Here is a 17,923-nt window from a genome sequence, read left to right as displayed (position 1 = left end):
GGTTTTTGACTGTTAACACCTTCCTTGAGACCCAGTGTCTTAAAAGCCTGGCCTAGTCCAAGATGTCTGACTCCGCATTCTCAGATGTCTCTCTTCCACCGAAGAAAAAGCTTAAGAAGTCTCAACTGGAGCAGCAGTCCACCCTTTTCTTATTCTGATGTAACTGCTGAGGTTACAGAATCTGCAGTACATCAGACTTCTGCTCAATTGCCTGCTACCAAGACCCTGTCAGTGTGGCTCCTGAGGCCTTGCAGACTGACAATATGTCCAAGGAACGGTGACTGATTGTTTCAGAAGGACCTCTCGGTATCCTGCAAATTTTAGTTAGGGATGAGATCCCTGGCTCTCAGGTAAAGGTTAGACAGGGTTCTGAAGCTCTGCACCTTATCCAAGCAGATGGCACACCTAGAAAGATTAAGCAAGTGGCCTAAACCTCAGCATCTAGGGAAAAAGAGTTGATAGACTTTTTGCTAGGGTTGTTTAAAGCAATTATGTCCTTAAAATCTCCCTTCCTCCTTTGGGTCTCCCCTACCACAGGCTACTGCCATAAAACCCTGGTTTGACTTTGAACCAGCTTTTTAAGATTTTGTATTAGAAAACCATTCTCCTTTTGGCCCTCACATCTGCCAGAAGGATTTCTGAGTTTTAAGGTCTCATGGCCAGTCCCCCTTTTCTTATTTTTCACAAAGACAGGGTGAGTGCCAGTTCAAAAACATCCTTCATGCCCAAGATAACCTCCAAAATAGGGGTGAGAGGATTTTCACTCTCGACATTCACAGACAACTCAGATTTTACCTGGACAAAACTAAATCCTTCAGAAAGACTGACCAGCTTTTTGCATCCTTTATGTCCTCTAGCCTGGTTCAGCCAGTCTCCAAACAGACTGTTGCAACCTAGATTTCAAAGGCTGTCTCTTTCTGCTACTCATACTATGGTAGGCACTACCTTCTTGCCCTAAAGCACATTCCACTAGGGCATTGACATCCTCAGGGGACAGACGGAAGGTGGATACTGTTCCTTGGTACACATCTTTACCAAACACTACAAAATTGATACCTTCTCCAGGTCCAGGGCAGCCTTTACTAAGTTAGTCCTGTCTAGACTGCTGGACAGTGCTTCTATTCAATAACCAACCACCCTTCTTTTCTCCTTCAGCCCTAGGAATCAACCATTCATCAAGAATACAGCAACAGTGATTTCAATCAGGACATAGTACAGTTGTGTAAGAAGTTATCATAACAGTTGATGTCCTATTGATCAGTGTTACAGTATTCCATCTCACCCTCCATCCCCTTTTTTCTGTTTCACTCCCACCTTCAATTCTCACTTCCCTTTTGTTGCTTTATCCTTTGCTGTCTCACATGGGTAATGGGGAGCATTCTTACCAATTCAAACTACACCCCTCCTAGCTGACCAATTTCATCTCTCAGTAGTCTTCAGACTACTGGCATGGAGATAGTCTGAGTATCCATGTTTGTATGTGTGCCTTTATACCTCACTGCATCCGAGATGAGATAGGAAATCTTATTTTAGTAAGTGGAAAAGATTTTCTAGTTAATGCCACACTAATAACCACATCCAAATGAGGGATTATGTACCACTGGTTCTTAATTATTGCACGAGTTACCATCCTTTGGCCTTTCTTATGCCTTCATCAAGGTTCATCTTTTGGCTATTTTAGCATCTCTGCACATGGCTCCACCCCTTTCTTCTCTATATTTGGTCAAGCAGTTCTTGGGTGAGGGTGTGGGGGGGGGGGGTTGCATGTAAGGCAAACTTTGAAACAGGTGGTACCTCCTTAGGATCTTAACTTTGTGCTGCAAAAATTAACTGTTTCCCCCTTTAAACTGGGTCATCTGGCTGATTTATGTTTCATAACTTGGAAGACTGTGCTACGTACTGCTGTGACTTCTACAAGAAGAGTATCTGGCTTGCAAGTTCTCAGTGTGGGTGACCCCTGTTTGGTCTTCCATAGAGATTGGGTTATGTTAACAGCAAATCCATCATTCATGCCAAAAGCTGAGTTTACATTGAATCAGGCCATCAGTCTCTCCGTTTTCTGTCTACATCCTAAAGTCAAGGAGAAAGGATTCTCCATATTCTGGAATTGCACAGGCAACTAAGGTATCATCTTGACAGAACAAGTCCCTTTAGGAAAGCTTAGCAGTTGATCTGATGTCAGTTTTCATTTGTTCCTCTGCATGTGGGTTCAGATCTGATCCTTGGATCTGACTCGGATGCTTTTTACAGCTTGTGGTCACTGCAAACTCTGGAGCCCCTCCCTTACCCATAATGCTGTAGTCCCCCTCCATACCTTAGATCTTATTTGCTGCCTTCACGTATGCTGGTGGTCACTGTCAGCTCTTGAGCAGTCATTGAGTTATAAAAGTTTTTATCTTTATAGCTTTTTTCCATTTTTTATTTAATGTTTTATGCTGATTACAAACTATCCTCCCTTATCCCTACGCATTTTTTGCTGTGTAGATTTTAATACTATTGTTGGTAGTTTTTTCCCCCACCTGTCTTTTTCTACCACTTCAGTAATCCTTCCTACCATTGTTGGTAGTTTTTCTTTCATTTCCTTCCTGATATATAAGAAAAAAATTCTGCCTTATTTTTCTTTGCTGTTTGCCACCATAATGGCGGAAAAACCTTCGGGTTTTAAAAAGTGCAAGCAGTGTGGGCACCTGCCAATGACTCTTGCATCTATTTTCTGGGCCCTGCCCATTTGAAAGGCCCTTGTGAGATTTGTAAATCTTTTAATCCAAGGGCTTTAGTTGATAGGAAAAATAAATTGATTCTGAAGGCACTTGTCTCTACAGCTTTTTCAGTCACTGGCTGGAGCTCAACCCTCCAAGGTAGGCCAAAAAGAGTTGAGAAAATGACTTCATAAACCGTCCAAATCCTCCACCACTTCTTCAGATCCAAACAAGGAACTGGCCCGGGAGATTTCAAAATGGTCTGATCTGAACACCAAATCCTCAGATCTGACAGTCTCAGATGCAAGGTCTGGCTCATTGGATCTGGTTCTCTAAGAACCAAAAGAGCTCCCACGGACCCGTTATGCATCCTGTCTGGATCAAGTTTCCTCTCAACTACCTGCCCCCTTTTTAGAGAGGTTCCGACACTCTAGATTTCCCTCTTTAGCTTCTTCCAGGAGTCTTACGGAGGCAGATGTGGATAGGATGATGAGGAAGTTTCTCTTGGCGCAGATACAGATGGGAGTTCTCCTAGCTGCTACCCCTTTGGGTCAGGACACATTTGTTAATATCACTCCACCTATCATGGTCTTCTCTGATCCTTCCATTGCCTTTGAAGCTCTTGGATCTGAACTTCCCAGGACCGTCTGTATCAGATCCGAACATGGTTGTATCTTCAGATCCGATAACTTCTCTCAGTGGACTAGCTCCAAATGTGTCGGAAATGAATGATTCTAAGAGCCAAAGTGCCATTGTCAGCTCCGAGGTGCTAGACTTGACTCCAAAGCTGTCGGAGTCATCTTTGCCCAGTGGGGCTTTGGCATTGGACAGCTTGGCTCCGACTTCTGCCTCGGGTGGACTGCCTTCGGGTCAGAGGGAGCAAATGGGTCCAGAAGCATGTCTTCTCAGCTCCTTCGGCTTTCTTCTCTCTGGGGCATTCTGCATTTGAGGTAGTAGAGAGAGTATTCTCTTCTAGTATTCAGACAGTTCTACCGCCCTCCGATCTGCCATCTGGTTCCCAGATGTCTTTGTGCTGTGACCCTCATCACTCTGTTCCACAGAGATAGCCAGCCCAGCATCACCAGGCCACCGAACAGGGTATCCTTGTTTCTTCTGATACTTCTCCGGAGCAGCCCACCGAAGAAGTCCCTAGGAAGAGACAGCGCAAGAGGAGGCACTTACTCCCCTCATGAGTCAATCACAGAAGATACTGATTTCAGTGAGGGGGAAGGGTCCCCAAGGTCACCACCTGATGACGTCTTCTTTGGAGAAATTTTAAAGATCCTTAAGCAAAGGGGTGGTTGGTCTACTGATAAACCTTCCCAAGAGGAATAGGTATTCCTGGAGGCATTTGCGTTTGGCCCATCTACTTCCTGGATTACTCTGTCCACCGACGAGCTCATTGAGTTGATCTCTCGGTGGGCATGGAAGGAACTCAGTTCTGTTGAGCCAATGCCCAACAGACCAAATAGGATCCTAGCACCACCAAAGTAAAAGAGTTTTTGAGCAAAGGAGTACCAGTAGATGTCGTGGTTGTAGCAGTGGTGACAAGGAACTCGCAGAGCAGAGTGTATCTGTTCATCCCCGTAACAGGGAGTCTAGGTCGATGGATAGATTTGGAAAATGTGTTTACACTTCAGCGACTTTAGCACTTAGATTGCTGAACTGTTTGGTGCACTTCACCAGACTTCACAGGGATTTGATTAAAGAACTCTCCAAATCCGTCTCAGGAGCAATAATTACAGAGGCACAGTCTTCCATTGCGTCACACTTGACTACCTTAAAGTCCATTATTAATTGATCCATGAGGCTTATTTCAGATGCAGGTGAAGGTACCTCTGGGGCAGCAAGTTCATGGATTTCCATTGGGAGACATGACTGGATTCACCCGTGCGATTTTGCAATGCCCTTCAAGTTGTCATTTGTCAGTGCACCTTTTGACGGAAGCTCCTTGTTTGGAAATAAAGTTAAAGACACACTCTTCAGGTGTGAGCAAGAAGGTAAGACCCCGTCTGCAGTGGGTGTACATTTTTTGACTCCTCAGAAACCCTTCTGTAGGAATCAATGAGGTGGTCAGAAAATGTGGTTCAGAAAGTCCAAAGGTCCTTTCCAAGATCTACGAGGAGATAGTTTCCCCCAGGGGTAGGGGCTCTAATGGAAGATGTCGCCTGCAAGGCAGAGGAGACCTGCAAAACCATGGGTCCAGAGATTCCTTCTGTGACAGACCCTAACAGTACTCCTGAAAGGAGGCCAGATTATCCATCTGTGAAGGCAGTTGGTGGTCATTTATCCCTGCATCAGAGAGCCAGGCCAGACATTACAGAAGATATGTGGGTGCAGAGGATTATTTCCAGAGGTTATATAATTCCCTTGTCCCTAATCCCTCCTTGAAAAAACAGAATTCCTGATGTTCTACTCAGTCAGAGGAAAGTGGCAGCTATAGAAATAAAAAAGCTGCTAGAAAAAAAGAGTCATCCAAAAGGTCTCCCCAGACCAGAAATAATCTGGAACTTCTTTTTAATGCCAAAGAAAACAGGGGACTGGTAAACAGTTTTGAATCTCAGCAAGCTGAACAATTTGGTTTAGTATACAAAGTTCCAGATGGTCACGATTCAGTCTGCTTGCCTTTCCTGCACAAGGATGACTGGATGTGCTCAGTAGATCTTCAGGATGCCTGCTATCACATAAAAATGAGCAGGCAGTCCAAGAGATATTTATGCTTCCAGCTGGGAGCCAGTCTTTACCAGTTCAGAGCATTACCCTTTGGCCTCACCACAGCCCCAGGGTCTTCACCAAATGCATGACAGTAGTAATGCCTCACTTGAGACTACACAGATTCCAAGTGTTTCCTTACCTGGACAACTGGCTCATAACCCTTCTGACCAGACATCTACTGATTAAAGCAAGATATTATTTACTCCAGTTGTGTTCTCACCTAGGCATCACAGTCATTCTCAACAAATCTCAACAGGAACCAACTCAACTGCTGTAATTCATAAGAGCATTATTTATCACTGTATCAGTAACAGCCTCTCTTCCCTTGGCAAGGGTACAAACAATTTGGTTTCAGGTCCAAAAGATAATTCAAAGTTCCTCACTGTCAGCACAACTGATTTTACAGGCTTCAGGGTCGATTTCTGCTGCCATAATTTTGGCGACTCAGTGGTCCATCCTGTACCAGCACTTTTCCTCCTACATCAGAATAACTCAGGCATGCAAAAGATATCTCAGCTGGTGAATTTGCTCAGAACACATTTTACAGGGCCAACTTTTCATACTTCCTCAGCCCAAGGCCATAGTGATCATGGACACATCCCATTTGAGTAGGAGTGTGGAGAGAGGGGTACTTCTTGAGAAAAACAGTCCAAGGCACCTGGACCCAAGAAGAGGCCAACATGCATATCCAGTGCTGGGACAAAAAAAGGGCAACTCATGTTAAAACAGGCTATTTCAAGATGTTTGTCCTTTGCTATTGCTTTGTGTTATTCCCACCATGGCAAATCTTTTCCAGGCAAAATTAAGGTATGTTCTCCCAGAGGCTGTCTTTTTCAGTGGCTTATTGAAAAGTAGTGAACTCTAGAAGCATTCTAGAGGCAGCGTTCTCTGTACATACTTTTACAAAACATTGCAAACTGGATTCCTTCTTCAGGTCCAGGACAAGCTTTGCTAGTGCCATACTCCAAGGGCTTCTGGATTCTAATCCTTCCTCCTTCCAAAATGGGTAAGGTATGGTAATCTGCCCAAACAGTTATAGGAGACGCAGTAGTGAGAATAATGAATATAGTACAGTTGTGTAAGTTGCACTTACCTATAATAGTAGATATTCAAGTCCCTTTGTTCCTAACTTTTGTTGGTTTCAGGATGAGTAGTCTCTCTTTCCCTTTTGGGGATTAAGAATGTCCTGAAGAAACTGGCTACCAGGCTGTTGTCTTCTCCCTGTGGATCTTGAGGCAAAGCAACCTAGGTGCATGTGTCGAGGGGAGCAAGAGACTTTTAAAGACTGGGCAGCCGCTGTATACTCGGCAGGATATAACCTAAATAGCTAATGGCTACTGCAGCACTGAGGGACTTGAACATCTACTGTTAGAGTATGTACCACTTACGCAACTGTACTTTACTGCTGTGACCCTTAAATAGACTGTTATTCCACAGAGCTTGTGCTGTCCACCCTCCTGACAAAGAACCCAGAGTGGTGGATATATTTGGGAAATCAGTTTACACATTCTTACTTTTACATTGCACTTCCAATTAAAGCTCACAGATGAGATGGTCCAGTCGTTGGAAGAGTTGCTGGAAAAAGACCTCAGGATCCAGTTGCATGTACAATCATCAGCTGTGTTGTCCGTATTCAGACTTAGTATGTGTCTGGCACATAATTATGTGGAAGGTATAGCTGGAGTAGTAGCCCTTGCACAGCAGAACACTCTTGTTCTGGTTTGTGCCTTATGGATTTTGCTGGGAGTTCCAAGGCACCCTCCCTCTATGCCCCCTTTATTTGATCTGCCTTATTCTGATTACTAGTTAAGGAAAAGCTAGAGAACATGGAGAAAGAGGACTAAACCACCACAGTTGTTGGCATAATATTCCAGACTTCACCTTATGATCTGTTTCAGGGACACAGAAGAACCTACATCATTGGTGGGACTGTCATCGTCAGCAGAAGCATGACAATCAGAGATCTAGCTTGAACCGATGAGACCATAGGGACATTCAGAATGAATATCTTCCCAGATGGAAAGGCAGTCAGCAACAGCAGAGATACTATGATCCTCCTTTAGGGTAACAGCAGTCTAATTTCGGAGGCCTTGCTTGACCGTGCATTCTGGAGGCAGTCAGACATTGAACATCTCTACACATACTTTCACAGATGGCATCGTGCAGGGCAGGTGGATTCCAACAGTAACATCCAGAGGCTTTATGATTCTTTTCCATGCCCCCAACCATGCCTATCTTCTTTCGCATTATGTCCCACCCCATCAGAAAAGTATGGCAAAAAAGAGGTGTTAAATCTCATCAGTAAAAGAGCCAGTTAAGTGGTCCCACCAGATGAAGAGGGATCCAGTTACTGCTGCACAATACAGAAATAAGATGATCAGCTTTAACAATTGGCTTAAACACTGGTGTCATTCAAAGGGGATCCAGTATCTGTCTGCCTGGGATGACATGCTGGACAAGCCACGCTGCTTCGCAAGGGACGGCTTGCACCTGTCACCCCTGGGATTCCGGATATTGGCAAAGGCTCTTGCCACCCCCATAGTGCCTTTTTTAGGCAAGGCTCAAATTCTAAACCTACCACCCTAGAACACAAAAAAGGAAAAAAACTAAGGGTAATGCTGCTCAGTGCCAGAAGTCTCAATCTCAAAATGCACGCACTCGAGGCCCTTCTCAGTATGGAGAACATCGATGTCTGTGCTGTGACAGAAACCTGGTTCAAGGCTCCTGAGAGCACCCCAGCGCTATCAGGTTTTACCTCATATCATGCGTTCCGGCCCCAAAATCCGGACAATACCAAGAAAGGAGGGGGGGGGTATCCATATTCATCAAGGACACCCACACCTCAAGACTGGTGGCAACGCACGATGCATCGGAGACCATCCAGGTGCAATTAACCATAGGCAAGACTGCTCTGCAAATTGTAGCATGTTACAGGCCACCCTCACAAACTCAGGAACCTCACATGGCCTTCCTGAAAACACTAGAGGGGATAAATGTATCACCAAACACCATCATACTAGGTGACTTCAATTACCCTAATATAGACTGGGAACACTACTCAAGCCCAAACACCCTAGCCCAAAAGTTCCTGGAATTCATAAACTCAAATGCCATGGAACAACTAGTCACCATCCCCACAAGAGGAGATAACATACTTGATCTCATCATCACGAACATGGGAGCACAATGTTCAACACCGGAAGTATACCCCTCACTGGTGAGATCAGATCACAAACTAATCTCGCTGGAGGTCCTCATCCCACCCCTACCTGAAATAAAAAAGACCACAGTAAAGAACTTCTCAAAAGCCGACTTCACACTTCTAAAGACTAGTGTGGTCTCCTTTAAGGCCCGCGAGCCGGCGGAAAACAGTACTCAAGCCGCTGAATCACTTACAAACACCTTCTACCAGCACCTGCAGGACTGCATGGATAAGGCAATCCCAAACAAAACAAAGACTCTTAGTACCAAAGGCAAGCGTCCAGTCTGGTGGACCCCAGCCATAAACAAACTCTACAATAAAAGGAGGAAGCTACTACAAGATAGAGCAAAATCCTTAAAAGGTAAGACACCCTTGATCACTATAAGTAAAAACTAAGAGCTCTCATAAAATCATCCAAAGCAAATTTCGAGAGAAAAATAGCTAAAGACTCAAAAGACAATCATAAGGCCTTCTTTAGCTATGTTAGAAACCTAGGAGGAAACTCCCAGATATGCTCAGAACTAGTTCAAAATGATGTGAAGATTACTGATCCTACAGACATTGCCAACATACTGGCTGACAGGTTCAGTGCAAACTTCTCCCCTCCCCCAAAAGGAGAGATATCTATACCAAACGATTGCAGCCCCCAAACATCTCCAGCGCCCAAGTGAGAACTGCTCTCTCCAAAGCAAAACACAGCATCCATGGGACCCGATGGTGTCCCCGGCTGTGTGCTCCACGAACTCAATGAGGAATTAAACCCACAGCTAGGACAGCTGTTTAATCAAAGTCTTACCTCTGGATACGCACCCAGGAGTGGCGACTGCAACTGTGGTCCCACTTCACAAAGGCGGTGCCTCCACTGACCCTGGAAATTACCGCCCATTAGCTTGACAAGCCTTATCTGCAAAGCCATGGAGAGGATCATAATGGACCTCATAAATAAAGACATAGGGAATTTGCAGACTTTGGATCCAACCCAGTTTGGCTTTGTCAAAGGCAGATCATGCCTTTTAAACTTGGTTGACTTCTTCGAAACAGTCACCAAAGCCATTGACGAGGGAAAGGCAGTCCATACAGCCTACCTCGATCTGGCTAAGGCCTTCGATACAATACCCCACTCGGGTATCATTGAAAAACTCATCAGCTTAAATGTTAACCCATACATCACAAGATGGGTTGCAAACTGGCTGAGTGACAGAACCCACAGGGTCAGAGTTGCTGGCGCCATGTCAGACTCAAAACCTGTCACAAGTGGTGTCCCACAGGGCTCAGTCCTGGGCCCACTCTTGTTTGGCATCTACTTTTCCAAGTACAAGCAAACACAGGAGGGTTATGAGCTGACAAAGTTTGCAGATGACTGCAAACTGGGCCATAGTAGAAAACACATCTGACACAGATATCCTTCAGAAGGGTCTCACAGAAACGGATAACTGGTGCCAGAGCCACGGCCTGAAGTTAAATGCCAAAAAATGCATAGTCATATCCTTTGGGAAAAACAAGGTTACCCCTAGCTACCAAATAGGTGGCAATCCACTGAGCACAGAAGAAGTTATCAGGGACCTGGGGACCCAGGTTGATAGAAGTCTGTCATTCGACACCCATGTAGCTAAAGTAGTTAGGAAGACCTTCTACATTGCCCACCTTATCATGAAGGGATTCTCATCTAGATCAAGGGAGGTCATAGTCTCCCTTTACTCATCACTCATCAGACCAATGATTGAGTACAATGCCCCATTCGGGATGTATCTGACCCGACACTTGCAGCAGCTGGAGAGGCCACAAAAGTTCCTCACCAAAAGGATAAAGGGTCTCAAAAATCTGTCCTATGCTGACCGACTGAAAGAACTCCAGCTCTATTCAGTCGCCACCGCTTGCTCAGAGGTGACCTTTGCCTAACATACAAGGCCATGTCAAACCCAGATTTGATGAATATGCTTCACCTCAAAAAAATCTAGATCCATCAGAGCCACAAGGGCGGGAGACTTAAACCTCGACACGGCTATTAATAGGACGTGCTGGAGGGATAGATTCATCACCCAAAGACTCCCTATGCTGTGGAACAAAAATCCCGGTACATGTGAGGCAGAGCACCTCGCTGGCCTTGTTCAAGAGAAATCTTGACCAATGGATGGGAGATCGCAGATATACCCCAGGGATTACCTCAGTGTCACTGCTCGACAGAGGCACAGCAAAATAATGGGTATAGTTCCCCATACTAAAGGGGTGGCGTAAGCCACAAAACGATGGGCTAGGCTTGTAAATGCCCTCGGGCAGATAGCCTAGTATGAACCTATGAACATATATTACAGTTTAGCTACAATGCAGGTAAAGAACATCAAGCCAATTCTAGACCTAAGCAACTTTGAACAGATTCATCCTCAAAGCAAACTTTCTGGGTAGTTAGAGTGCTGCATGTCTTTTCCTGTCATTAGCAGAAGGTGACTGTACTGTTTAGGCCTCCACAATGCCATCTTTTTTCATATAAAGCTACTAAGGAGTTCAGGGCATTTCTACACTTCAAGGTAGGAGTTAGTAATTATCGATTCTGAACTCTTCTGTTCAGTTTCACCATGGCCTCCAAGGAGTTTACCAAATGCATGGTTGTTATCACAGCAATCAGAGCCTGCCGTGGGTGAAAGTGTTCCTTGCCTGGGCAACTGATTCCTAACTCTTAAGACTTTGGGCAGACTTGTTGCAGTTTGGAAGGGCCTTCTTGACCTTTTTGTGATCCTTGGGAGTCGCAGGGAACACTGCAAAGTTCCAAATGGAGGCCTTGCAGACATTAAGATTTACTGGTTGCATCCTAGGCACTCTATCCTGCAAAGTACATCTTATTCTAGAAAAGATTCCTTCTGTTCAGTCTGTAGTATCTGATGTCCTTCTATTCTCATGTTGCAGTATTCAGAACAGTTGGGAGATTGCTGCCTGCAGCACCAGACATCCGGCCAGTGTACCAAGACTTTGGATAAGGGGTACATGTGACATTGCATGTCAGAGCAATAAACCTACGTTGGCTGTACACGTGACATCTGCATGTACCCAATTCAGAACTTTTCTGCCACAGTGGTCTACAGAAAACCGATCGCCAGCTCATGGAATCTGGTTGTTTTTTCACCTTCGGCTGTCCGTATTCAAACTAAGTACCCTTTTGGGATTTTTGATTATACCTTTTTTCTTGTATTCCAGACATACATGTCAGTTAAAGTGTGCTTGTGGAAGACAGATTCCACACAAGGACACTTACGACAAGTACTTGTTTTGCTTAGGGGCAGGCCATGACTACAAGTCTTGTGACATCTGCCAATCCTTTGTCCGTAAAACTTTGAGAAGCTGTCTGGCTGCTTTAAATTTATACTTAGAGAATCAAAGACTGTGACATTTGGCATCAGGTATGGAGGGGCGGGGTAGTCACCTCCGAGGAGCTGCCTTGGAACAAGGCCTAAAAAGTTAGGCCCGACATCCATGCTGCACCTCAGGAGTCCGGTGAGACTGTCAAGGCAGATGAGATGATAGCCCAGGGTCTCATCGGACGTCATTTTTACCGTTAGAACTGAGAACCATGGTGGAAGCCAGTTCAGGGGAAATCCAGAGTATGTTTGCTGAGGCCCTGATGATGAGGGGGATCCATGGCTCATGGCAGCTGAGGGGCATACTGTTGCCTTACCATCCACCCCAACATCGGCTCCCAAACTGACTACTTCTCCTGTTTCCTTAAAAAAGAAACAAAAAGAAAAGCACAGAACTACAGAATCTACACAAAGATGGAAAGCCTTTTCACAGAAACTTGTTCAGAGCCTACCAGGCCCGTCTCAGGTGCCCCAGCCAGTTCAACCCCCTGTGCAGCCCTTGGAAGACTTGGAGGAAGGAACCTCTTCCTCAGATGAATCCTTGACTTATGGTTCCCAAATTGCATCCCCCAAGGACTTTGCTACCCTCGAAGACTCTCTTAGTCCTGACTCGCCTGGGGAAGAATTTTCCTTTGGGGATACAATTACATTGATGAGACAGCATTTTAAATGGGAGGTTTCTGGTGTGTCTGAGACAAAAAAGAGGTATTTTGAACTTCTACAGATGGACCGACCTCCGTCTACATTGCCCCCTTTGCTTCCAGCTTTCTAAGATGCCTCTCGGGCCCCAGACTCTCAGCCTCCGGCTTCTAAATGACCTGATAGACTTCACAAGGTTCCCCAACAGGCACAATTCATATTCAAGAATCCTCCTGCAGACCCTGCAGTTATTGCTGTGTCAGCAGACAAATCCTCCAGGCAGTTACCTTCTACTTCTTTGTTTCCAACAGATAAGATAGCAAGTTCATGGACAGACTGCGGAAGAAAATATACACTTCTTCCACCGTGACCATAAGAGTTGTTAATTATTAAACCAACATGGCTAAATTTGTCCTAGATTCATTGTCTAAGGTTACTGCTCTAATGTCTGATGTAGCAGATTCTCCTGCCAAATCTCAGCTAACTGCCCTGCTCTCTGCTGTCTCTCAGGTGATCAGGCATTCAATCAAGTGCAGCTGTGATGCTGTAGATGCATCATCCAAGTCTGCATCATCTGGCTCTGTACTGAAAAGGTATTCCTGGCTGGGACTCCAGCCTCTACCCTTGGATGTACAGGCCAAATTACTTGATGCACCTCTGGTAATAAAGCCCTTTTTGGCACCACTTCAGCTGAGCTCCTTAAATCCCTCCAAGAAAAGGGCAAAGATCTGCAAAATTTGAAACATTTGCTCATCTTGCCCATTCCTACAAGAACTACCCACAAAAGACCAGATGTTATGTAGTCCTTTCTCGCCTACATACTTACCCGTGGGTTCAGAGCCCAATATCGGCTCGGACTCGGCCTATTTTGCTAGCTCAAAAGTCTCTGATTGGCTGGGGTAAGAGGGTATCTCATGGTACACTGCTTCGTATCCCCAGATCTCGTTTGCCGCTTGTAGAGCTCAGACGTGGTCTCCCTTGGCTGTGGCTAAGTACCTCTTTTTGACTTATTTCTCCTGAGAAATTGGTTGCTTTATATTCAAAAGCTACTTTAATAGCTATATCTTGCTGCTGTCACTGTGTGGTATTTTGTGGTATCCCTAACTGTTCCCACGGGCTAGGCCTGTTTTAGTTAGAGGACCTAGTCCTCCCTTAGTTTGAGATTTTCGTGTGTTTGTTCTCTGTGTTGTCTTCTTGTAGTGGTGTCTTTTTGTTGCTAATTGTTTATTTAGGGCTTCACTGAGTCTGTGTAGTACTGTTTGCTAGTGTACTTTGTGGGCTTTCCCGCCCGTTTTGGAAAAGTTTGTTAACTGTTCTCTAGAGTAGCAGATAATGTCTAAGGATCAGAAGGAACATAAGCCTTCTGGCTTTAAAAAATGTTCAAAATGCGGATATAAAATGTCCATCACAGATGGACACTCTGTGTGTGTCTACTGCCTTGGAGCCATCCATTTACAGGAGTCGTGTAGCTTTTGCCACGCCTTCAGTCCTAGGGTGCTCCAAGAGAGGAAAAACAAATTGATTTTAAAGGGACTGCTTAAACTGTCTTTTGAGGAAGCTATAGATTCGGCTTCCAGCTCACAGTTGAAATCTAAAGCCTCCAAGTCCAAGAAAAGGTCTCTGGCTCCATCTGCATCTTCGGAGCCTCCGGAGAAGATTACTATTGGACTCTGCTTCCTCAGCTCCACTGTCCTCGGGGCCGCAGGAGGTATCTGTGTTAAGTGAATCGGCGTCCGCTCCGATTATTCTTGAACCCATTCGGAGCCGGTCACCTAGTGTGAGGCATGGTTCACCAGATAAGAGATTCCAATCTCCATCCATCTCCTCCAAATCCTCCAGGCTTTCTGATTTGGATGTGGATAGGGTAGCGCAGAGGCTCCTGCAGTCACCGGTGTTGGCTAAATTGTTTTCGGCTCCGACCCAGTTGGCTCTGGAGCCAGTTCCTATGACTGTTTCGATGATTCCTCCTCTGAGCACATCCTTGTCGTTGGAGCCGGTATGTTCTGCTCCGAGGGATGTTCTTGTGCCGTCTCTGATACCTCCCTTGGGTTTATCAGTGCCGACCTCTGCTCCGACCATGTCAGTTCCGTCCACAGGGTTTGAGACTCGGGTCTCCTCGGTCGGGCCCGAAGGGGATATTTCGGGACATCTTTCTGTTCCGAGTCTCCCACTCGATGCATCGGCTCGGGGGACCTCGGTCCCGGTTGTGGCCTTGGAGGTTGGTCGGTCCTCTGACTCGGGGGGGGGACCTGCCTTCGAGGCCATGTGGAGCGCGCTGGCCAGATCGTCAGCTACATCACTCAGGTCAGTCATTCCATCCCCTACCACTCCGGTGAGAGCTTCTGACACTCACCTATCATTGGACAGTAGAGTGCCAGGCCCTAAGGACACCTCCACGAGTGGTCCCTCACTTTCTGAAGGTCTCTCAGAGCCAGTGCCTGAGGAACCTCCCAGAAAGAAATTGTACAAGAGGAAGCACATAGACTCCCAGGACGAGTCTCTCACTTCCGATACTGACCTCGAGGAATTGGAAGGATCCCCCATGTCTTCCTCTGATGATGTTTCCTTCTCCGATATCCTGGAGATACTGAAACAGAGGAGACTGGCCTTCCAAAACCCCTTCCGAGGAGGAGTCAGTATTCCTTAAGGCTTTTGGTGCTCAACCCTCCACCTCCTGGGTGTCTCCACCCTTTGATGAACTTCTTGACCTTATTTCTCGAAGGGTGTGGGAAAACCCTGATTCTGTGGAGCCCGTACCCAGGCGTCCCAACAAATTTCTCTCTGCCCCTCAGGGAAAAGAGTTTCTGTCAAAGGGAGTCCCTGTAGATGCCATGGTGGTGGCGGCAGCCACCCAGAAGGAAGTTGTAGAGTCTTCCTCGTCGGTCCATCCCCCTAACAAGGAGTCTAGGACTATGGACCGGTACGGGAAGTGTACCCTGTCTTCAGCAACCTTCACTTTACTGTTGCTGAATTACTTGTCTCATTTCACTCGGCTCCAGAGAGATCTCCTCAAAGAACTGGGAGATACTCTTGCGGGTAACATACCTGACGGGGTGGCTCAGACAGTTAACGCACAGGTTTCTACCCTCAACTCCATCGCGAACTTGTCCATGCGACTTATTTCGTATGCGGCCGAGGGAGTGAGTAGGGCAGCCAGCTCAAGGGTCGCCCTTAGAAGGCAAGCCTGGCTGCGCCCATGTCACTTCGCGGAGGCCTTCAAGTCTTCCTTCACTGATGCCCCTTTTGATGGTTCCTCCTTGTTTGGGACCAAAGTGAAAGACACCCTCACCAGGTGCAAGCAAGAGGGAAAGACCCTGTCTGCCGTAGGCATCCGTTTTTCCCTTCCGTCTAGGCCTTATCCCAAGGCCCGGGGGGGGGGGGATGTGGTTCAAGAAATCACAAAGGTTTTTTCCTGCCACACAATGTGAACCCCCCCCCTCCAGAGGCAGGGGAAGGGGGAGTTATTCAGGGAGACGTCGCCCCAGAGGCAGAGGGGGCCCCCACAATTCCGGAGACTGCGACTCCTTCCGTGGCTCCCCATACTCTCATTCCTGAGGGTGTGCCTGACGTGCTTATCCGGAGCCAGTTGGCGGTGAAATTTCCTTGTATCCGGAAGCCTAGGAAAACATTACCCAGGACTGATGGGTATTAAGGATAATTTCCGGAGGTTACCTCATTCCATTCTCTTCAGTACCCCCTCCAATAAGAAAAATCCCAGACATTCCACCCAGTCAAAGGGATCAAGCAGCCTCAGAGATATCTCAGCTGCTAGAAAAAGGAGCCATCCAACCAGTCCCCTCAGACCAAATCGGATTAGGGACTTATTCAAGATTCTTTTTGGTGCCGAAAAGAACAGGGGACCCAAGACCCATACTAGATCTCAGTCAACTCAACAATTATGTACACAAGTCCAAATTCTGTATGGTCACTACAATCGATTCTCCCGAAGTATGGATGTGCTCCATCGACCTCAAGGATGCTTACTACCATGTCAAAATGGACAGGGCATCCAGGTTTCACCTACGCTTCCGGCTGGGAGCCAGTCACTTCCAGGTTCGAGCCCTGCCCTTTGGTCTCACCACAGCCCCCAGGGTGTTCACCAAGTGTATGGCAGTGGTGACTGCTCGCTTGAGACGTCAAGGATTCCAGGTGTTTCCGTACCTGGACGACTGGCTCCTCACCGCCCCCACCAGGCGTCAAATAATTCAGACCAGGTACGCTACCATCAGTCTATGTCACCGATTAGGCATCACAATAAACTGGAAAAAATCTGCCTTATTGCCCTTACAGCATGTCACCTTTATAGGACCAAAGTTGGACACCATTCAAATGCGAGCATTCTTACCACAAGAAAGGATCACAGGGTTGCAGCAACAAATTCTCACGCTGATGCCCCTGAGACATGCGAAGGCAAGACTGATTCTACAACTCCTAGGTACCATGGCGGCGACTATCATGTTGGTTTCTCTAGCGAGATTACACGTGAGACTTCTTCAATGGCTCCTCTTTGTCCAATGGTCTCTCCAAAGACTTCCGCTATCCCATCCAATCGTAATGACAGACAGATGCAAGCAGGACCTCCGTTGGTGGCTGTGCACCAACAACTTGAACGGGGAAAGCCCTTTGTTCCACCCATCCCTGTTGCCACGGTGACCACAGACACCTCCCAGATGGGGTGGGGGGGCATTATCTCGACAGGACGGTCCAAGGCACGTGGCAAGAGCACGAGATACATTTGCACATAAATGTCCTGGAGATGAGAGCAGTGCTTCTTGCGTTGCAGGCACTTCAAGAAGTTCTTCCTCTAGGGACTATTGCGATACACTCAGACAACATGTTAGTAATGTGGTATCTCAACAAGCAAGGGGGAACCCGATCTTACCCACTATGCAGAGAGGCCATGCGCGTGTGGCATTGGGCAATAGCTTCCCAACTGTTTCTGGTGGCAACGCACATTCCGGGAAAGACCAATGTAATAGTGGACAAGCTAAGCAGGGCGATTCTTATGCCCTATGAGTGGTCCCTGAATCGCCTGGTTGCAGAGCGAATCTTCAGCAGATGGGGTCAACCTTGTTGCCAGCCCCCTCAATGCAAAATGCAGCAACTACTTCTCGCTGATCCCCCCACCGGGGAAATCACCCAGGGACGCTCTGGCTCACAATTGGCCCTCCGGTCTGTTTTATGCTTTCCCTCCATTTCCCCTTCTCTCAAGGGTGATTCAGAAAGCACAATCCTTGGGAAGCAAAATGATTCTGATTGCCCCACACTGGCCTCGTCAGGTATGGTACCCCTTCCTTCAACCTTACATTGTGGATACT

The 17,923-nt window shown here is 46.6% G+C and overlaps 1 protein-coding gene across 2 annotated transcripts in view; it reads left to right on the top strand.

Moving 5' to 3' along the window:
• The window catches only part of GPATCH2L (G-patch domain containing 2 like), a 2,618,649-nt gene that overhangs the window by 2,008,692 nt on the left and 592,034 nt on the right, over positions 1-17,923 (top strand). The gene's annotated exons all lie outside the window — the stretch shown is intronic.

This window comes from Protopterus annectens, chromosome 6.part0 (genome assembly GCF_019279795.1).
Source record: "Protopterus annectens isolate FY-2018-M chromosome 6.part0, PAN1.0, whole genome shotgun sequence".
Taxonomy (NCBI): domain Eukaryota; kingdom Metazoa; phylum Chordata; order Ceratodontiformes; family Protopteridae; genus Protopterus; species Protopterus annectens.
This window is presented reverse-complemented; position numbering and strand designations above follow the sequence as displayed.